A 24,031-nucleotide genomic window follows, 5' to 3' on the forward strand; every position below is an offset into this window, starting at 1 on the left:
TGACTATTTCAATGTTGGTTTCCATTGTAATGTATGAAAGAGTCCTTAGAAAATTTACGTGAAAACACATTAATTGTGTGTTTTATTATTATTTTAATTATGTGTATTTTTATTTTCTTGAACATCATTCTTGATAAAAATATTAAATTAATACTAGAAATTTTTCCAATTTATCGTTTTATTTACTTATAATTATCTGACATAAATTATGTTTTAGTTTTTGAATCAAAGAGAAACATCCATTCAACTATAAATAATGAGGCTAGTTAAAAAATTAGTGAGTTAGATGGCTTAGTGGTTGAACACAAAGATAGGATACACATTTTTACATCCAAGTTCTTGATTTCTTTATAGACCTATTGCATAATAAAACTTGTTATTGCATGTTATACTTATGATTGTGGTGTCTAATTATGATGTTATTCTTCTTTCTCCTAGTCTTCTACAGTTTGATATAGTTCTTCACATACAATTTTCTCTGAGTCAAACTATTTTTATATAAATTAGTCATCTATTTTTTCATTTCTAAGGTTCTTTTGGTTCATTTTGCAATTTTTCTAAGTTCTAAGTATTTTAATTTGGTATATTATACTAAAACATCATTTCATAACTAATATTTAAAGTTTCATATATAACTAGGTCTAAGATGACTATTGTACTTGCAACATAATTTTTCTTAGTTTGTGATAGCCCATTGAATCATGTCACATAATATAACCAAAGAAGGAAATAGGCACAAATTGACTAGATTGTGATCTAACTTCAAATGAAGAGGTGATGGAAAATGTTTTTGTCCCTACAAAAATTCCAAGTGCCTAAAGATTAGAATATTTGACATTAAAATATGTAAGAGACATTGTATCCACCATGGTCACCCTAAATGGGGGGTTTAATTATCATCCATTGGTAAGTTATTAATTATATCATTTTAAAAAATTATAGAGATAATAGATCTCTTGATGATGTGATCATGATCATGCTTTATTTATGTTGATCATTTTTATATAGGTCAACCTCCCTAGGGCACATGATACATACCCCCACAAAAAAAAGAGAATATGGATGTAGAAGTGGAGGAACATGGAGGTTTGAATAGCAAAGTTGAAGATAATGTTGTCATGGACAATGGTGATCATTTTCTAGGAAACATATTCAAAGATGATGGTACAAATGCATTGATTCAAGACACATTTCATGCAACCATAGGTGATGATGATCATAACGACGAAATTGACGTTCATGATATGCCTCTACTTGAGAAGGAAAACAAGGCCCATTATGAAAGGTCCCTAACAATTCTTCTTTTAGTTGTATTATTTTTGGTGAACTTGAAGGTTATTAATGTTTCATCAAACATAACAATGTCACATATGTTAAGATATGTCATATTTAATAGAGCAAATCATGTGTTGTTAATATTATTTATATGAAAAAAAAAAATTGTTGTAGAATTATAGGTGAGTTTTTGTTGTCAAAATCATATATTTTACCTCACTTATATCAAAAATTATCTATCATTATAAAAGATATTGGAATGGAGTATCAAGAAATAGATGTCTATCCCAATGATCATAATATATATAAAGAACATGGAATTTTACAAGAATGCCTCGAATGTCAGATGAGTAGATATCAAAAAAATTAAATAAAAAAAGTCCCTCACAAGGTTCTTTGTTATATTCTCATTAGTCCATGTATGCAATGGTTATTAAAGTGTAGTAGCTTAGCTTAATTGATGGATTACCATGAACACAATACAAGACAATATAACTTTGATCAAATTCTTGTAGATGGTTTGGCATTTGGGGACATAGAGAAAAAGTGGTGACACTTTAAAGAAGAACCTTGTAATCTTAGGCCTTCATTGGCAATAGATGGTGTGAATCTATTTAGAGAGATGAGATCATGTGTACTTGGTGTGGCCTATTTTTTGACATTATGGTTAAAGTCTGTTTATTAATGACTCACACTTACTAAATTGGTTAAAAAAACTACTAATCTTATCTTGTAGTTTTCTATGTTAATTGAGTAATCCAAGTTCTATAATTTCTACCAAGTTTTAGAATCAGTATTTAGTTCACGTTGAGTAGTATCTATCGAGTTGATTAGTGATAGTGCAAACTAAGCTTCACAGTTGTTACCGAGCTACACAGTTTCAATCATAGAGTCTAGTTTCTACTGAGCTCTTAGTGTTAGTGTTGACCGTGCCATGTAATGTCAACCAAGTGGTTCAATTTATATGCCAATTTTTGAAGTGTTCATCAAGTCACTAGTATTGATCGAGTTTAGACTACTTTCAAGTGATTAGTATGAACCAAGCTTCTATGTCTACCAAGTGCATGACAATGTTGAGTGTTGACAATGGTTACTGAGTATTAGAACCTCATCGAGTTTGTCTTTAGAACTTGAATACCAACAGTTGTGCAAATGTTGTGATTCTCATTGGTAATCTATGTTGTAGATAACTTTGATGAATTATGTTATGGACTGGTATATATGTAAAGTATTGTATCATATCCAAATACCATGCATGAAACAATGATGCAAATATAGAGAGAAAAAGTAAAAAGTAAAAAGGCTACAAGAAATATAAGGAGTAGCAAAGATTTATCTATTAGAACAAGGTGATCATTACATTTCAAGAATCTCAACTAGCAAAACATGTATTAGTTAAATCCTTTAACAAGGTATACTTAATTGTCTTTTTTAAATCTCTTTACCGAGTGCATACTTCATTGTATGTTTTGTAAATCCTTTCATAGGGTGGACCTAGTAGTCCTTATTGCTCCTAATAGGGTAGATCATCAGAAGTGATCAATTGTAAGTCTTAATAGGTTAACTTTATACTGTAGTACTAAAGCTTCTAGGTATCATCCACACTTTAGTTTTACTTTCTATTTGGAAGGTTTCTAGGTCACCATATCTTGTGTCAATGTTTTATGAATGTTTTACTTATTTTAGTCTTTCATACATGAAATTAGATTAGAATATATATGAAGGATTAATTGGTAAAATAAGATTAAGTTTTATTGGTTCCTAATTCACCCCTCCCCTCTCAGTAACCTTGCCTATCCTATATTTCCAAAAATTGGTATCAAAGCTATCGTGGTTCTCAGAGAAGAAGTTTAATAGATTGAGCAAAGACCATAGGTAATGGAGATATATAGGCTAGATACTTAGGCTATTGAAAATGAAAAGCTAGATTTGGAATTGGATATTGGGCAACTAAAGAAAGCAAAGGAGAAACTATCTCAATCATTGAAAATAAGAAAAGATCTTGTAGTACAAATGAATGACAATCTCCACACTGAAGAAATAATTCAAGACATATATCCAAAAAGAAATTCAAATGAAGCTAATCATGCAATAAAATAACTATTAAAAAAGAATTACAATCTTCAAGAAGAAGTTGGAAATTTGAAAAGGGAACAAGAAATCTAGTCAATAAGATTATGTGAAGTCATGGAAGAAGATGACAAAGAAAAAGAAGAGATGGAAGGAAATAACAATGAAATTTAGCATCTATCCCTTCAATAGGAAGACTTCATCGATCAACTTACCAATGCGAATGAAGAAATCATGAACCTAAGATGAAAGAATGAAATATTAAAAAATGATCTACACACTAAAAAGAAAACCAATGAGAGGATGATGAAATCTCAAGTAGACATGAATCAATCGAATGAGAAAGTCAATATAGACAGATAGGAAAAGTAGGAATAGGATACATAAAAGAATGTAAATCATCCATGCAAGGAGATAAAAAGAATCAAAGACCTACTTGAAACCACTTTGGCAAGATAGGGCATACATCAAAAAAATGTTGGAGTCATAGTAAAGAAAAATTTAATAGAAAGTGTTACAATTGCAAAAAGCATGGTCATAGAGCAAGTGAATGGAAAGAGAAACTTAAGTTTGAAGGTAAATGTCATAAGTACAAGAAGCATGGACACAAATATTTTGAATGCAAAACCAAGATATTGAACCCAACAGAATAGATTGTGAAAGCTATATTTGGATGGGACTACAACACTTGGTGTAGATGTCACTACTATGGAGAATTCGAGCACATTGGAGAAAATTGTGTAAAACATCACATGAGGACAAGAGACACCACTAGAAAATGTTTTATTTGTACAAAACTTGGACATCTTGCCGAGAACTATATGAACACTACAAGGATTGAAGATGAAAAGAAAGCCAAAGCTGACAACAAAAAAAAGTAGATGAGGCAACAATGGATTCCAAAATCTTCTAAGAATGAAACTCTAAGTCATGAAGTAATTGTCAAGCAAGAATTGGGTGACTCAAGCATTTCAACTTGATCTCCCATAGGAATGACTAGAATTAAGACTCTAAGGTAGACATCTTACACCGATTCCATCTAGCTAGAAAGAAAGATCCATATTAATATTAAAGATGCAAAGGGATCACCGAGTAATTGAGGAAAATCAAGACCTTACTGAGCTAGCTCGGGTTACAAGACCCTACTGAGCAAGGTTGGGATATACTAAAAAATTGTGTGTATACCAAGCAATGAATTTCTCTACTAAGCATTAAGGTTGAACTAAGTGTAAGAGATTTTGTCACGGAATGAGTGAACATACCAAGCATTTATGGTGATTGAAAAGTGAAAATTTGTTAAAAGGAAGCAAATCAAATTCATTTTTCACCATGAATTTTAGAAGAGCTATTTGCAAGGGTGATTTCTATACTTCCAAGTGAACTATGTATTTTTTGTTGAAGATTTCCATGTTTTCATAAACCCTACCAAGCATGGCATCTTCCAGTAGCAAAACCAGAAAAAGATCTGAGATGTTGGTTTGAGGAGTCAATTAGAAGGCACCAAACTTCAAGTTGAGACTAGCAATTATAGAAGTACTTGACCCAACTGGAGCTCAATCGTAATTTTTTCCTAAGGTATAAGTCATTAACAAAATTCATTTATATTTTTGTTATATGATTAAAGAAATTGGAACCCTAGAGATGGATGATACTCTAGTGAAGTTATGTGTGAATGGTGTGTTGAAACCTGAGCATCAACATTTGGAGACCTATTGTGGTTTCACAATGCATGCCCCATTTTATTAAGAAATGGGGAGCCCCTACTTTATTTTTTAGCTTTCTAGATCCCTAGTCTAGGGTTTAAGTCTTTTTGGGGTTTTATCTAGTGTTTTGGTTAGATTTGGGTCCTAATTCTAAAACCAATACCCTTCCACCCCAACGTACACACAAAAAAAAAAAAATCTTTAAGAATGGTGTACACAAAAAAATTGTGTGCATCAACACACCCTATGAGGTGCATTTTTGTGCACCCCAATCTCTATAAAGAAGTTTAACATATAAATAGGCGCACCTACCACACCTCTGAGGTGTGCCATGTGTGCATTCTAGGTTTATGAATTAGGGTTTTGATGTTTTTGAATAGTTAGAGTTTTCTAGTTTTTTTGAGTAATCATTAGGGTTTTTCTTAATTAAGTATTTTCAACTCTCTAGACTAATGTTTGCTTCTTTGTACAGATTAAAGATATTCTTAACTTGTCAGGTCATAACTTTTGACCTAGAGCTCAGAATTCAAAACCATTTACACCATTGGAAAGAAGAACTAAAAATTTAATTTCAGTCCCTAAAATAGCAAGTCTTTGGCTGCCCAATTTTAGAGACCAATGAAAGTTTCAACTTGAAATTTTGAGCAGAAGACCTCTAAAAAAGCTAGTTAAAAGCACCTAGAAAATCTTGTGAAAAGTTTGAAACATTTGATCATTTTGGCTAATGTGGATCACTTGGTCTCTCACTAGGAAGGATAGGGCAGTTGGAGAGAAGACAAATATCAAAGATACAGAGGTTGGACACATGAACTAGAATAGGTTCTTCATCTTATACAACTATTTATTACAAGATTCAACATGGGTGCCTTGGAATTTTAGATAGAAGAAGCAGAAGGAGTTCAAATGTATGAAAGTTTTTTGGCTAGGGAATAAATCATCAAAGGGTTCAAATTAAGTACAAAAAATTAGTCTAAAACCCCATTTTAGAAAAACATAGAAATCATTTTCAAAACTAAGAACTTTGATTTTTTTGGCTAATTGAGCTTTTGAGGTGCATTGGTGCATAGGTGCTTAGGTGCACTTTTTCAATGGTGTCCTATAAGATTTTGAAGAATTTAGAGGTGCACTAAGAGTTAACTTCCTTTTCTAAATTTAGAGCTTTCCATCCATCAGAAACACATTCTAATAGTAGTTTAACTCCTACAAATGGTTAGTGAAGAAAGAGCTCCTATTTAAAAATTGGCACTTCCATTCACTTCTACATCATCTAAAGGCTTTCTCTTTCTTATTCTTTCATGTTTTCTTTGTTTTATGACATGTAAAGTCTTATGCATCTAATTAATGATATAAAATGGATGGAGTCATACTTAGCACTAGTTAGATAGTTAGTTTGTACATAAATAGATTTGTTTTATTAGTTTAGAAGCATATGATTGCATAAGGATATCTCTCACTCTCAACACAAATTGAGGAGAATATTTCTTATAAATATAGAAATGTAATATGTAATCAAGGCCATTGTTATTTTTCAATAATATATATTTTTTCTGCTTGCATTTGGAGTGCAGTGATTCTTGCATAAGTGTGTTATATTTTGTGAATGTATGTTAATGGAATATGATTGAGCTAAAAGTTTATTATTTTGTTTATGGTTGTGTGATCTTTTAATCTTGGTATTTTCTATGGTTTTACAAATTCCATTGATGTGTTTAGTTCAAGAAGAGATCACCATATTTTTCCTACATAGCTTTCCATCTTGCATGAGTGCACTTTCCATGGCCTTGTGATTTGATGAAAAGTGAAACATCTTATGGTTATTGAATTCTCATTGAAAATTGCATTAGTGGAATTAAGGAAGTATTGCTTCTATTTTCATTGGTTACCCATCGATCTTTTCAAAGGCTTAACTCACAGACATGTTATTTTTGTAGCTTATATTAGTTAGGAATTTCCCTTTGATGTTATTTTCTTAAACTTCTTGTTACCTTTTCTTTGTTATTGGCTTTGCTAACCCTTGGTTAATTTAGAAATTTATATAGTTGCATTATTAGATTGCATTGATTAAAAAATAGAAAATACCAAAAATACATCTCTTTTGTGGTTAATTTTGAAATAGCAAGTAGATTGATCATTTGATCTGAAATTTGTTCAAACCAGTAAAGGCCTCCTCATGAACAAATACATTTATCTTCAACTGAGTGGATTCTAGTAGGTCACAAGATAACTTGAAACCTTGGAGTTGATCCTAGATCAACTTTTCAAGAGAGGATTTTGAAAGGATTCCTACCATTAAGCATCATGTAAAATGATAGCTCAACAATACCAAGGATTTAACACACATTCTACAATGGCCCAAGACTTTTAGATAAAGTGGACATGGTTTATCCTTAGTTGTGTACACAATGGGAAATCATGGTTGGATCAGCCTATCCAAATAAAAAATAAAATGATTCATAGGATAACATGACTCCTGATGTTAAACAAAGCTAAAACTACCAAAACCCTAAGTCGAGTAGAACTTGAAAATAAGACTCTTGCTAAGTGAGATGGAAGAGGAATGAAGATCAATAATGTGAACAACCTAGAGCTGAAATTTATGATTCATGTGATATCCCATAATATCTATAGCTCTAGTTATTTTAATAATGCATCATGTGAGGTAGTTGATCTAGCTCTCAAGGTAGTAAAGAACAACCTATCCTTCAACCTTGTCGAGCTAATGTTGAATCAATTAAACAAGAACATGGAGAGCATCAGGACTTCAAAAAAAATTCATGTAAGTTTGGTTCACTCTTGACTTGTTTATTCTTCTATGTGCAAAAATTATTCCCTTCTAAAGGTTTATTTGTATGGAGAAAATATGTATTGGTCAGTGTTATATTAGATTAATGAATATATAGCAAAGATGGGTGAGAAATTTTTTAGTATCATGGACAATTATTTTGGTTCATTTAAGGAAAAGATGAATAATAGATATAGAATTCCAAAGAAACTTGTAGAAGATTGAAAGGATGGTGTTTGTTTCATGGTGGACTATGAAAAAGTGCACATTCAAGCAGTCAAACCTAGAGTGGTGTAGGTTAAGCCTCTAAGATATGAGGTTAACAATGATGACATGAAGGATATTATTGGGGAACTACTAAATGAACCAGTGGACCCAAAGGCCACATATTTTGATACTTATGATGAATCCAAAGCTAGAGTAGAACTTGAAATCAAGCTTCCTCAAGCAGTTAGCAAAGAAAAGAAGAGGATAGAAAAGCTGAGGCAAGCAAGTTCTACTCTTCTATTGACTAAAAGAAAAGGAGATGATGTGGAAGAAGATGTAGAGGATGACACAAAAGAAGCAAAGTCTAAGGAAGAAGAGCCTATAAGGAAGAAAGGTAAGTTTATCATAACCAAACCTACCAAATTATCCTCATTTGTGTTTACAAGGTCAGTTAAGACCAAAAGGAAGTTGAAGTTAGGTGAAGAGGATGCTAAGGAAATTATTTTCAAAAAGTCTCCTGCACTTCAAGAAAATTTGAAGAAATTAGAAGAAGGAACTAGTATGGCATATTTTAAATTTCTCAAATATGATTCAAGGATTACAACTGAGAAAAGGAAAGTTGAGGATGTTGTGAATAAAATAGGGAAATGGAAATACTCTTATGATGAACTTGCACAACAGATACCCAATGAGCTTATACAAGCAATCAAGCCTAGATGGCAACATGCAGAGAAGACAGCAAAAGACATCTATGAGTAGACTCTAAGGAAACTCATGTTGAGTCTAAATGATAAGGAAGTGAAAGAATAAATGAAGAAGAATGAATAGGAGTTCACTCTCAAAATGAACACATGCATGGTTCTTCTCAAAGACATTGAATATGTAGTTAATGGAGCTACAACTATATGGAAGAACATTTATAACTTGCATCAAGCTAGTGACTTTGCCATCCATATTGATGATAAAGATGATGAAAATATCAATGAAGTTGATGAAAATGATGATGAAGAAGATATAGAAATAGAAGATGTAAATCTAGATGATGAGGAGAAAGAATAGGAAGCTGCAGAGGAGAATCTCCTTGAGATTTAGAGCATTGAGGAAACTAACCCAGAGAAGATTGCAATAGTAGTAATGGCCTCATTTCCTCATTCTCCAAGAAAAGCTTTAATACTGTCAATCTTAGAGAAAGCTTCTGCTGAGTTGGTTGTGGCAACCACTACAACATCAAGCACCCAACTAGACTTTGCACCTATTCAGCTAAGTACCGTATTGTCTAAAGTGATCAGCACTTCATCTACCAAGAAGCTAGTGCTTCCACCATCATCATATTTGGCTACACAACAATTAGGAATTTATACTATCAATGTAATATCTACCTTTTTTTCCAACCTTTCTAATTCTATTATTGTTAAAATTCCAAGTGTATGAATAATAAGTACAAGGATAGTTGAGATCAAGACTCAACCAAGTACAGAAGTCCCTAGCAAGGATAAAGGTAAAGAAGAAGACATTGATCTTGATGAGGATATATTTATCCTAAATTGGGATATCTCTACTCTGAATCTTGATCAAATGAAATAATACGTGAACTATTACAAAAGAGAGCTAAGAAATAGAAGGTTAGAGAAGAAAAGAGAAGAGAAAGCCAAGTGCTTGAAGATGTAAAGAACATATTTTTAGATGCAGTAAATATTGAGGTTGATAGTACACAACCTATTTTGATTCAAATAGTAGAAGTTGTCTAGAAATTCAATGACAATCTGAGTGCACAAGAAAAGTTTTTACAAAGGGCAGAGAGGAAATTTGAAAACAAGATACTGAAATACATAGCATAGAAGATTGTTATACATCAAGAAGAATTGTCTACTACTCTCATCTCATTAGAAACCTCTACAAATAATGTCACTTCAATATTTAGAAAGTTGTGTGATACATCTATCTTCACCCAGGGATCAAAGATAAATTATCTAAGATAGATGAAGACTTGAAGGCAAGTGCACACCAGTTATCACTTGACCCAAGCTAGAGTTCTACTCACTACTTAAAGATCATATTTCTAACTAAATTCAAGAAGAATTATTAAGGGAAGAAGACAAGATTAGGGCCACACTTGTATATATTCCAAGGCACAACTCTTCCAAACATGGATGCATTATAGAAACACATTGCACATGTCAAAAACCTCGTCCATAATAATAGCTTCTCTATTGCTGATCACATGATGGAGTTATCAACAGAAGTACAAATTGCATTTCATGCAAGCAAGGTGTTACAGAAAATTGGGATAAGACTATGACATTGATTTTAAAGGTACATACTAACTTCTTGTCACATTTTGGGATTAACATCCAAAATGTAGTATACACTTTTGACATTGATGTCAAAAAGTGGGAGAAGATATGATATATATATATATATATATGTATATATGTATGTATATATGTATGTATGTATGTATAAGGAGGAGAAATATGTATATATATTGAGGAGAAGTATAATATGTGATATATGTATGGGGGGTAGTATAATCTTATTCAAATACATGTATAGATAATCAAAAAATATAATAAATCAATTTTGAAAAATCTCAAACACAGAGTAGGTTTCCAAGTTGAAGACACGGGATGGAGATAAAAGAATGTTTTGGACTTGAAATTTTGAGCATTCATTTTTTTTGGATTGATAAGTATTTTTGTCACTAATTCCAAAGGGGGAGATTGTTGATATAATGGTAAAAAAATTTTTATTAGTGACTCACACTTAGTCAATTGGTTGAAATAGCTACTGAGCTTATCTTGTCATTTGTTGTGTTAATTGAGTAATCCAGGCTCTACCAAGTTCTATAGTTTATACTGAGTTTCAAAATTAGTATTTAGTTGACATTGAGAAGTACCTATTGATTTGATTAGTGATAGTGTAAACCAAACTTCATAGTTGTTACCAAGTTGCATAGTGTCAACTATAGTCTCTAGTGTCTACTGAGATCACAGTGTTAGTGTTGACTAAGCCATGTAGTGTCAACTGAGTGATTTAGTTTATATACCAAGTTTCAAAGTGTTCATCAAGTCACTAGTACTGACCGAGTCTAGACTACTTTGAAGTGATTAGTATGAACTAAGCTTCTATGTCTACTGAGTGTGTGATGATGACTAGTGTTGACAATGGTTGTCGAGTATGAAAACCTCACCATGTTTGTCTTCATAACCCAAGTACTAGTAGTTGGGTTGACTTTGTGATTCTTATAGTAATCTATGCTATAGCCAACTTTGGTGAATTGTGTTTTGGATTGGTATATATGTAATGTATTATATCATATCCAAATACCATGCATGAAGAAATGATGCAAATATAGAGAGAAGTGTGAAGTGAAAAGGCTACAAGTAGTATAAGGAGTAGCAAAGATTTATCTATCATAACAAGGTGATCATTACATTTCAAAGGAATCTCAACCAAAAAATCAAAGTTGTAGATCTGAGATCAATCACTGGTTCATCCTAATAGGTGTATTAATTAAATCCTTTAACATGGTAGACTTAATAGTCTTTTTTAAATCTCTTTATCGAGTACATACTTCATTGTATGTTTTGTAAATCCTTTCACAAGGTGGACCTAGCAGTCCTTATTACTCCTAATAGGGTAGATCATCAATTGTGATCAATTGTAAGCCTTAATAGGTTAACTTTATACAACATTACTAAAGCTTGTGGGTATCATCCCCACCCCTATTTTAATTTCTATTTGGAAGGCTTATGGGTCACCATATCTTGTGTCAAAGTGTTATGAATTTTTTACTTCTTTCAATCTTTCATACATGAAATTAGGTCATAATATATATGAAGGATTAATTGGTAAAATAAGATTAAGTTTTATTGATTCTTGATTCACCCCTTCCCTCTTAGTAACCTTGCCTATCCTATATTTTCCACACTATTTTGTTACCAACAATGAAACTCCTCCATGAATGTCAATAAAAAGGGAGCACATCATGTTGGCAATGATTGCTTTGGGCATATTTTTTTCATTTAATAGTTATGTACATGTAATTATGAATTTTGCAGTAAAATGGTCACAATAATTATGTAATGTTCTTGTTCATTCAACTAGGTAAGTACCAAGTTTATGATATGAATGTATATATTGAGCCTCTTATTGACAAGTTGTTGGAGTTACGATAGGGTGTCACTATATATGACATCTCTAGACCAGTAGGACAAAGACAATTTCAATTTTGTGCAATTCTTGTATTGACAATACATTATGCCCTAGGGATAACCTATTTTAGTAATATGTTGAAGTGTTCCAATTGTTTATGATAATTATAATTATAAAGGTTACCATATTTAATCCAATTATATCATTATCTTGTAGGACTTAAAACTAAAACAAGATTCACATTTTCATTTTATGGTCCAAAGATTAAGTCTCATCATTTGAAAACTTTAGGAAAGAAGGTGTTTGATGAGTGTATGCACTTCCTCCACATGAATCATAAGTATCAAAGTGTCAAAAAAAAAAATTTCAATGGGAAATAAGAGACTATATTAAAGCCACAAATGATTACACCTCACCTATAGAAGTTGAAATATAATAGAATTAATTGTCAACATAATGTCATTCCACCTAATGGTTTATGTTTAGAATTTATATTTTTCTATTATGATTTATTTATTGAGCATGCAACTAATGATCATGAAGGTCATGAAGGAATCAATTATCACCTTCAAAATGGACTAAAAATTTATACAAAATAATATTATAGGTTTCCCTATTATAGGAACCTACAAGTTGTGCATTTGCTTGATGCTATGCATATTGCAAAGAATATAACAGAGACATTTGAAAAATATTTAATGGAAGGTGAGACAAAGAAAAATTTGTCACAATTTATACTGACATTCATAAATCCGCTCAAGATATAAAAGATCTTAGTAAATCAAATAACCATGGAGACTAGATCAATATAAGTTTCCTTCCTTGATTACTAATGGAGAAAAAAAGCAATGCTATAAAAGAAGTCATACAAAATATGTGACTTCTCATAGGATTTGCTACACACATAAGCAATCTCTTATAATAAAAAAATGCATTTGGTCTAGGGTTGAAAATGCATGATTGGCATACCTTAGTCAAGGTAATTTATGTTGTTATGTATGTACTATATATTTGTAAATTTCATGTAGTTTTTATTCTCTTATGTTAGAAAATAATGAAATGATCAATTTATACTTGTTGAAGTATGTGCTACCTCTATGTCTCTCGGACCAATTTGATAATAATGTCAAGAAAGTTATGTATGATCTTGAAAAATACATGAGGTAAGTAGTGATATTCGTTTAATTTTTTGTATAGGTATATTATATTTGTGATTATTTTTTATTGTTGTGAAATATTTTGTGAAGTATCATACCTTTTTTTTTTGTCTTGAATCTCTTGTAGGTAGTTTTCATCTAAGAAATCCATAAAGACAATATAAATTATTGGAATAGAAAAGTTCCTCATCTAATGTGTGAATTAAAAAAGTGTCTACCTTCAAATTTTTTCAATGCACAAGAACACTACCCCATACACCAAGTTGGGGAGGTTGAAATGTGTTGACATGTATACACTAGGTAAATGTGGATGGTTGAGAGACACTTGAAATTTTTGAAGGCTTTGGTTTGACAAAGAACACATTTTGAGGGTTCTATAGTGGAGGGATATATGGCATACCAAAATATGGTGTACATTAAATTTGGGATCCCAACCCAATTAACCAATTTGAAGGGGAGTACTTGATGGGGTAAGGAAGATTGAGGAAATTGAAAGGTAAATATAAGATGTTATTTTAGTTAATAAATTATTAATCTTCAAAATAAATCATTTCTAAGTTATCTATTTATTTTTTTTACAATTAGTTGAGAGTGGGATAAATTGCATTTATATCTTGCAAACAATCTTGATTGGACTGATAGTATAGATTGAATGACATCGACAATCTAGTTGCACACTTACATGGGAAGGTATGTCCTCAATGGTTAAAGAAGCTTATCATAATGGAGATTCCAATATTACACAAAAGGAAACTAATTTAGAATATGGCTTAATAAGTGATGAGGTACTTATGAAATTATTAATGACATGTATGTTTATCAAGTTACAATGCATTATTCAAGAAAGGTAGATTTCTAGCATGCATTGAAGGATCCTTTGTGAGAATTTTGTTAGAGCAATTATTTGTTCTAACTTATTAATTAAATCACTTTGATTTAATTAATTAAGTTGCCTATTACTCTAGTTTTCTTAAGCTATCTTGTAGGTGCATATAATTAATATTTTATTAATTATATTGTGCAACCCTAGCTTTTTTAGGCTTTAGTTTCCCTTTTCGGGTTTCATGATTCCTTTATAAGGATTCACCTCTTTGTATTTTAAACATTCACTTATTGGATTATATGAGATATTGCTCTTTGCATGTCCATAAGATGGATCTGGCTTTTTGGCCTCCTTGTTTTTGCATCCTCTTAATGCTATTTTGCTTCCAGCATTTGCATTACTCTCTTGGAGACTAACTCTATGATGCTATTTTGATTTTGTATCATTTGCATTCATAGTTTAGATATTTACTCTTTGCACTAGTTTTCTGGGTTATTAATCTTTTCAGATTCTAACATGGTATCAGAGCTTTTCTATGTGCAAGAGTAGATTTTAGTTTCCTTATTTGAGAGATTCGGGGGGGGGGGGGCAAATAAACTTTATTTTAGTTTTTTGAAAAATGAAATATGCTCTTCTCTTGCATCTTTGGATGATCTTGAGAATCAAAAAAGTTTTGACAAAAACAGTTTTTCTCTGGGGTTTCAATCTCAAATCTGACAACCAACTTGCATATTTGGAGTTTTCAATCAGTTTTGCAGGTTCCAGCATGCCATTGATGGACTTGAGAAGCTGATCCAACATTTTCATGTCAAATTTTGGTTGCTGGGGTCATTTTCTGATTTTTGGAGCCGTTTTTTCCTGTTAAAGGCATCTGATTTACACTACAGCAACATCTTTTGTTCATCAGGAAGAAAAACGCTTTCTGGGTTTTGTTCGCAGCCCCGAAAAACCATCTGGGTATCTTTTAGATTTTGCATGCAAGCTGTATATTTTTCAGAATCGAGCATGCAAAGCTACAGCCATACCCCTCTCCGTTGGCAGCCGCAGATTTGAATGCAGTTTTCAAATGTCTCGTTCTTGCTCATACGGACTCTGATTTTGATGATTCTTGTTATGAACTTGGATATTTTTTTGTGCTCTATCCACTATTGGAGTTATTTTTTGATTTTCATGCATGAATTCTTCAAAAATTGCAGATTCTCAGCCGTGACTGTGCACAGTTCTTGTTTTGGAAACTTCGGAGGATCATAACTTTCTCATACGACCTCATATTGAGGCGATTCTTTTTTTGAAAGTGCATGATTTTTCGAGTAGATCGCAGTGGTGCTATTAGTTTCCTTGATTATTGTGCCCAAGTTTCACTTTTAACATATGCTCTTCATGAGGGTTTGTAATGCATTGAAATCAAGACCTACTTGTGGTTTTTTGGCCATAACTTTTGCATATGGAGGTATTTTTCCGATCCGAAAGAAGCGTCGAAAAGCTGATTCTAAGACAGAGATACTGGTATAGGTTTTTTTGAGTTTTGATATAGTTTGGTTGCCTATTATGGCAATCAAAGTTGGATGTTCTATTTTGCACTCCGGGAGGCGTATCTTGAGCTTCCGATCTCCAATTTTGGACTTCTTTATATTGTTGGAAAGCTCTTTCTGTGCTCTTTCCAGTGATGCTAGTTGTTATTCAGATTCTATTCCAGACACATCCTATTCAGTCTTTTGCATTTTAGCATTCTGGTGGATATTTTGTTTGTTTCAAGTCCGGAGATCGATTTCATTGCTTCATGTTGGGCTTTACCTTCTGTTGTTTCAGCCTTATATTTTTTTTGATCATTTTTGATATTCACTGTAAGCATCTTTATGCAACGCACTGAGATAAAGTGTCACTCTTGCGATTCGGGATCCTTTTCATCATTGTGATTCGTTGTACTCGCACTATTATATAAAGTTCCATGGGGGGGATAGTTGTTTGCTGCTTATAGGCCCTCTTTCTCTAATTCCTCATGCAGTGTCGACGACACATGCCTTTATTTGTGTTTGTACCTCAGTCTCGATGTGTTTGGCTCCTGTGTTGTAGGAGATTTTTGGCCCATCTTTTCAGCTGCCTGTCACCTCACCTACCTTAAGGGGAGGATATATTGTTGTTCTATGCTTCTTTGGTTGATGGTTCATGCCTTCTATTTCCATGGAGTTTCCTTTGGTTGATGGTTTGTGCCTTCTATTTCCATGGAGGTTCCTTTGGTTGATGGTTCGTGCCTTCTATTTCCATGGGGGTTCTACAGATCAGCATTTTGACAGAGTTTTGTGGTTCTTCATGCTTCAGTGATGCTGCTTCTTCATGATCACTCCTTGTTCCTGTTTTAGGGGACAATTTCCCTAGTGGGAGACTTCTTCAGTTCTTCACTAGGTTCTTACCTCTTTTTGGGGGAGGGTTTTTCCCTTGTGGTTTTCTCTCTTTTCCCACTTTCAGAGGTTGCATCTTCTTGCATTGTACTTGGGTACCTAACATGGCCTCATTGTCGGGACCCATTTCTACATCCACCTAAGCTTCGCTTATGGGGGGGTGTTAGTGTAGTTTTTTAATTTTTCCTATTTTGCTAGGTTTTTCCTTCACTTTTAATAATCTCGCTTAGGTTAATAAAGCATGTCTTATTAGGTGAATGGTTGTGAGGTGTCACCTTCCTACATGTGAGCATCCATTAGCTATCTTAGGAAGATACTTTGATATCTTTAGTCCGATAGATGGTTGCTCCTCATTGGTTGGTGTTGCCACCTCCTCCCTCTTCCTAGCCTATATAAGCATGCTACCTGGCTTGTATTTGTATCTCTTGTTTTTGTACCTCATTTGTATCATAACTTTAGATATAGTGTATTATTGGCCATCAAGGGAGGAGATCTACATTGAATAATTAATCATCTTCTACATTGATGCACACTTATATCCATGACACCATGATGGGATTATGGTATATCCATTGCAAATTGTAGAGATACGCTACATTCATACATTGAATTCAAGATCTTCAACACACTACAAAGAAAAATTCTTATTGACAAGGGTTTAAGAAAGGAAAATCCAAAAAAATTTATTGTTTCACTAATTTACATTTAATTTAACATTTTAAGGTTGATTTTTCAATCTAGGGCTTGATTAAGGCAAGCACTTACAAAACAACAAAAACCCATCAATTTTTGTGTGTAGGAACAAGATAGAAATATTTTTCATGTGGATTTAGGAATTAATCCCTAATAAATTTTTGGAGAAGTTGATTTGACTCTATTGTAGTACCTCTAGTACTCATCAACCCATGGGAATGCAACCGACAAGGTCAACCTTGACCTTTTTTTCTTTTTCAGAAGAATGATTTTTGGGTTTTGTCTATTTCGTTATTTTGTTTAGAGATTCACATACTTGTATATAGACTGATTTGGTGGAGACTAAACTAACTTATATTGGTAGAAATAATGTATTGATTTAATGATTATTTAATTTTCATTTAGAGAATTCTAATATATATAAATATATATATGATTGCCTTTCTTTTGTAGTTTGATTATGCTGATGACAATGACAATGAACTTCAATGAGAGAAGATTTATTCTAAACTATATTGGAAATATATTATAGACTGTATTTGTTGAGTTGGAGACTATGATTCACATGCCTTGTTATTAATATGTTTTGATAGTTTTTGAATGACATATTATATATTTAGAAACATGTCCACATAGGGCCATGACCCTATGTTGGCACATTTGATATCACTACTAATTCAAATTAATATGAAAGACAATGATGGTTGATACTTAATCCAATTGATTCATAACAAAACTAATACTTGTCATGTTTTCAATAATATACTTTTTGATATAATATATGTAAATGTGTGTGTGTGTGTGTGTGTGTGTGTGTGTGTGTGTGTGTGTGTGTGTGTGTGTGTGTGTGTGTGTCTATCTGTGTGTGTGTATAAACACATATTACATAGAATTGACTTCAATTCACTATGAGGCTAAATTTCTCAACACTCCCTCTTTAGCAAAGAGAGAATTGAATAAATTTCTATAACTTTAATATAAGTTTAAATACCACCTTAAGTGTGGTCTAAAATAGTAACTTTATCTTGTTGTCTAGCAAAATTCGGCCCAAAGAATCATGACAAATTGGTTATCATGGTGTCTAGCAAAATTTGGCCCAAAGAACCATGACAAGTTGGTTATCATGGTGCTTGAAAAAATTTGGCCCAAAGAACCATGATAAAACTTGATCCTAGATAGCCAACACATTTAGGTACTACAAATCAATGTAGTGTATCTAGGAGATAGTTCAAACTATTGATAAGCTCTTAACCTTAAAATAGAGACTACACACACATGAAAGATTTTCATATTTCATAGCACACAAATGTAAAATTTTAATATCCAGTTATTCATTAAATTACAAATTTATTTATAAACTTGTCATGCCAAGTTTACCTCTAAAGTAGTCTATTTTCAATCTTGCAACAAGCTTGGTGAAAATGTCAATATTTTTCTCATTAGTGCTAATATAAATTAGTTTAATAACATTTATATCAACCATATCTCTTATGTAATGATATGGAGTCTCGATGTGCTTTGATGGATTGTGAAAGATGAGATTTATAGAAAGTTTTATGTAGTTTTGGATATCACAATGAATCACTATGGATCTTAGTTGCTTTCTGAATAGTCCAAATAGCAACTTTCTCAACCATACTACTTCGCAAGTTCCCATGGAGGCTGCCATCTATTCAACTTTTTTAGAACTTAGGGAAAATTTTGGTTGCTTTCTATTGAATCAAGATATCATTTTTGATCCAAGACTAAAGAAACACCATGTAGTACTCTTGCAGTTTATGGAACAACTAGCCCAATTAGAATCAATATATCTTTCAAGTTTTATCTCAATATTTGTGTACTTAAAACCAAGACCAATAGTCCCATGTAGATATCTCAAGATATGTTTAGCATCCATCAAATGAATCTTTGATTCACACATGAAGTGGCTTAATACATTGATGGCATAGCAAATATTAGGCCTAGTCTTTACTAAATACATAAGTTATCTAATGATCTATCTCTAGAAAGTGGGATCAATAGACTCTGAATTCATTGCTTCTTCTTTTAACTTGTGTAGATTTGTTTCTATAGGATTTTTTAGGGGCTTCTAATCCATCATCCCAAATCTAGTCAAGATGTCATGGTTTTACTTCCCTTGATTTAGAAAAATGTGATCTTTTTTTTGACATACTTCTAGACCCATAAAATAGTGTAGTAGGTCCAGATCCTTCATTTCAAATTTAGCCACAAGATCTTGCTTGCATTTTTCAAAGATGATCTTCACCTATTATTAATAATTCATCAACATAGAAGACAATAATTAACATATCACCATTATATATTTTGAAATACATGTTAGGATCAACTTCATTTTTGGAGTATCCTAGTTTGGAGAGATGAATATATATCCTTTCATTCAAATCTCATGGTGTTTTTCTAATGCAATCAAGAGTTGTTAATAGTTTACATACATATAGGTTCTTGTCTTTTATATTGAAACCTTTGGGTTGTTTGATATATGCTTCTTCATTAATAACATCATTCATAAATATGATCTTGACATCCATTTGATGTATCTTCCATCCTTCAGATGATGCAATTGCAATGATTGTCCTTATTGAAGTGTGTTGAGAAACTTGAGAAAATATTTCCTCATAATCAATACCTACCTTTTTAGAGAAACCTCGTGCAACAAAACTTGCTTTATATTTTTCGATACTACCATCTGACGCATACTTTATTTTGAATAACCACTTTGATGAAACAGTTGATTTCTATTTTGGCCTAGGTATGATATCCCAAACATTATTTTTTAATATGGATTGATATTATTTGACCATAACATCTTTCAATGCTTGACATGATAGAGTTTATGTAACACTTGATGGTTCAAGTTTTGTTAGCTCAGTTACTAGTGTAGCATAACATGATTTATTTTTGGCTTTCTTACTCTCTTTAGAGATCTCATCTAGTTCAACATTATTCTCTTAGATTATTTTCCTTTTCCATAGTGGCATTTTCTTGATATTAGAGATGTCCCTATCATCAATATTTGATAATCGTTCATTTTCTTCTTATATGTTCTCCCCCCAATTTCTAGTTTGCATAGTTTCATTCAATTATATGATGGGCTCATCTTTTATCCTTGTGGATAGTTTGAATGTAGTGTCTTCTACAAATTTGACATCTCTACAGTTTTGACTGATCTTTGCCTAGGTATATAGACTCTATACCCTTTAGTATTTTCATTATATCCAACAAATATACCTTTCCTCCTAGATGGTTCCAACTTAATCATTTTTTCTTTAGGCATATGAATGTAAATAAGGAAACCAAATATTTTGAGATGAATTAGGTCATGTTTAATTCATGTAAAGGCTTCTTTATGGGTTATGTTTTCTAGGATTGAATATGGGCATCTGTTTTGAATATATATAGTAGTATTAGTAGTCTCAACCTAGAATGAGAAGTGAAAATTTTGATCATGTAACATGGCTTTTGTTGGTTCAACAATGGTTATATTTTTCTTTTATACCACTCCATTATATTGAGGATTATAAGGTAGAATATACTCCTTAATCCCAATAGAGGTGCATAAATCTTTGAAATTTTCAAATGTGTATTTGCCCCCATAATCTTAGAGTTTTTATTCTCTTTGACATTTGATTTTCCACAAGTTCCTTGAAATCTTTAAATTTCAGTAGAACTTCATTTGATTCTTTGACTTTTAGGAAGTAAATCCATTTTTTCCTAGAAAATTCATAATAAAGATTATGTAATATGAGTATCCGCCTAGAGAGAGTGTTTTCATAGGTCCACACAAATCAGTGTAAACTAGTTCCAATACTAATTTAGATTTGTGTTCACTTGGGGGGAAATATATTTTTTCATTCTTTCCTAGAGCGCATCCTTTACAAATTCCTATATGGTTTGAATTTAAGTTAGGTGTTCCAGTGGTGAGTTTTCCTATATTTGGTAGTGCACTAAATCCAAGATGTCCAAGCCTTCTATCTCATATTTCATTAGGGTTTTATTTTGACTGTTACATAGTTTATATAGAGTTCCATATCTTGAGCCTATGGTGATGGCATTCTTAATGTTAGATTTTTGAGGCTAGTACAATACTTTGTCTTCATTAAAATAAACATGACACCCTTCATCTACAAGTCCTGATATGGATACTAGGTTCCTTTTTATGCCAAGTACAAAGAGAAAATCTTTCAATTTTAGAGTGATTATATTTCTTAGTTGTATATAAAAAGTCCCAATTCCTTTTACTAGATAAGTGGAGTTGTATCCAATGGTGACTCCTTTAGTGGGATAATTTTCAAAAGTGTCAAACTTATCTCTGAATCCTATTATTTGATGAGATGTGCTATTATTGATTATCAACACATTTTTGTTGGAATTCATCTTACTTGATAGAGCTAAGTAGAATAATAGATTCTCTTCCTTTTTAGCTTTGGCTATGGTTGCTAGAATTTTTTCCCTTTCTAGACAAAATTTGAAAGTATGTCCAAATTTCTCACACTTGTAACATTGAACTTTGGAGAAGTCTTTCCTATCATGATTATTGTTTCCTTTTCTTTTATCAGTTTTCTTCTCTTTATGTTTAAATTTCCTCTTTTCCCCTTTGTTGTTAGAAATTGAGAAAAGAGCTTGATTTTCTCCCTCTTGGTTTGAAATGATCCCTCTAAAAATTAGTCTTGATTCTTTTGAGGTGCAATTATTTTTAAGTTGATCAAAAGCTGGTATTGAAGGTTTTTTGATGACTTCAATAATTTCTTTCCAAGATATAGGTAGCCATCTAAATACTATTATGGATAATTATTGATCTTCAACTTTATTTCCAATAGAAGATCTTTATTTTGGAAATTCTCCAAAGTAGGATGAGATTGACTCTCCTTTATTCATTTTTATATTCATAAGTTGATTTTTTTAATGTGAGAAACTTACTTGAGTTATTAATCTCAGATGTATCCTAAATTGTTTTAAATACTTCAAATACTTTCTAGATATTTGATATGGAAGGAAGAATGTAACCTTTTACTGAATCAACAATGATTTTTCTGGCTTTATTATTTCTCCTTTTCCAAGTGGATTTTTTTACCTCATTTTTAGGTATTGAAGTGTCTTCTTCAACAAATTATTCTAATTCCAACTCTTTGAGGATTGTTGTACTTCAAATTTTCCATGAGAGGAAATTTGATGCCCCTTTAAGCCTATTCTCGACTCTAACATTGTTTGCCACGATGTCACTTTTATTTTGTGATTTAAAAATTCATTTTAAGAAATTTAGCAATCCCTTTACCAATTAGGCTTTGATACCATGTTGAATATATATAGATCGATTTGGTGGAGACTAAACTAACTTATATTGCCAGAACTATTGTATTGATTTGATGATTATTCAATATATATATATATATATATATATATATATATATATATATATATAGATAATTGAATTTCTTTTGTAGTTCAATTATGCTGATGAAAATGACAATGGACTTCAATGAGAGAAGATTTATTTCAGATTGTATTGGAAATATATTGTAGATCATATTTCTTGAGTTGGAGATCGTGATTCATATGCCTTTTTATTGATATGTTTCAATAGTCTTTGAATAGCATATTATATATTAACATGCGCACATAGGGGCATGACTCATGCCACGTAGGTCAATGACCCTACATTGGAACATTTGATATCACTATTGATTCAAAGTAATATAAAAGAAAATGATGGTCAATATTTAATCCATTTGATTCTCAACAAAAGAAAATACTTATCATGTTTTCAATAATATAGTTTTTGATATAATATATGTATGTATATATATCATCAACACACACACACACACACACACATATGCATATTATATCAGCCTTTCATATATTAGATTTCCATCATCATACATAGACACATGTGTGTGTGTGTGTGTGTGTGTGTGTGTGTGTGTGTGTGTGTGTGCATATTATATCAACCTTTGATATATTAGATTTTCATCAACACACACAACACACACACACATACACACATTTTATATAAACATATATTACATGAAGAATCAACTTCAATTCACTATGAGGCTAAATTTCTCAACAATATCCACAATTTTTGGAGCTAAATACATCTCCTACTACATATTTCAATGTGAGTCTTTCATATCTTATTTCATTTCATATATTTATCCTAGATCTCTATTTTAATTGGATTGGTTGTACACACTTAGCATCTAGATATACATTATTTAATCAATTAGTTCAATTTTGTGTACACATTATCCTATAAGAGACAATGAGTGTATGTCCTTATATTTCATTCTCCTTTATAATTCAAATTTAGAATTGGCATCCTTTCTCTATTGGGTCCTTACCAATTTAACTTGGGTTATATAGAGGAATCATATTTGGGGATTACCTCTTTCCCTTCATGACACAAGGGGAGGAAAGGAATAAGATGGAATAAACTCAACTTAACCCACTAACACCCTTTCTTAGAGTAACACATAGAAGCTTCACTCATACATCAACAAGGAACACAAAATCTGTATGAAGTAGATCAAAAGTGTAATTATTTCACCTCATATGAACTTCAGTATAGAAACATGTCTGGCTATGAGGTCTTCTGGGTTATGTCCATATACAAGGAAAACTACAAATAAAATTCCAAGCTCGCATCTTCTATCTTTTCTATCTAAGATGATGATTTCCTACATCCAACGAAACTTCATATATAGTCGACTAAGCCACAAGTCATCTAGTTAGGCATTCAATTATGT

Source organism: Cupressus sempervirens, chromosome 10, assembly GCF_028749045.1.
Source record: "Cupressus sempervirens isolate cs-2001-9-10 chromosome 10, ASM2874904v1, whole genome shotgun sequence".
NCBI classification, from domain to species: domain Eukaryota; kingdom Viridiplantae; phylum Streptophyta; class Pinopsida; order Cupressales; family Cupressaceae; genus Cupressus; species Cupressus sempervirens.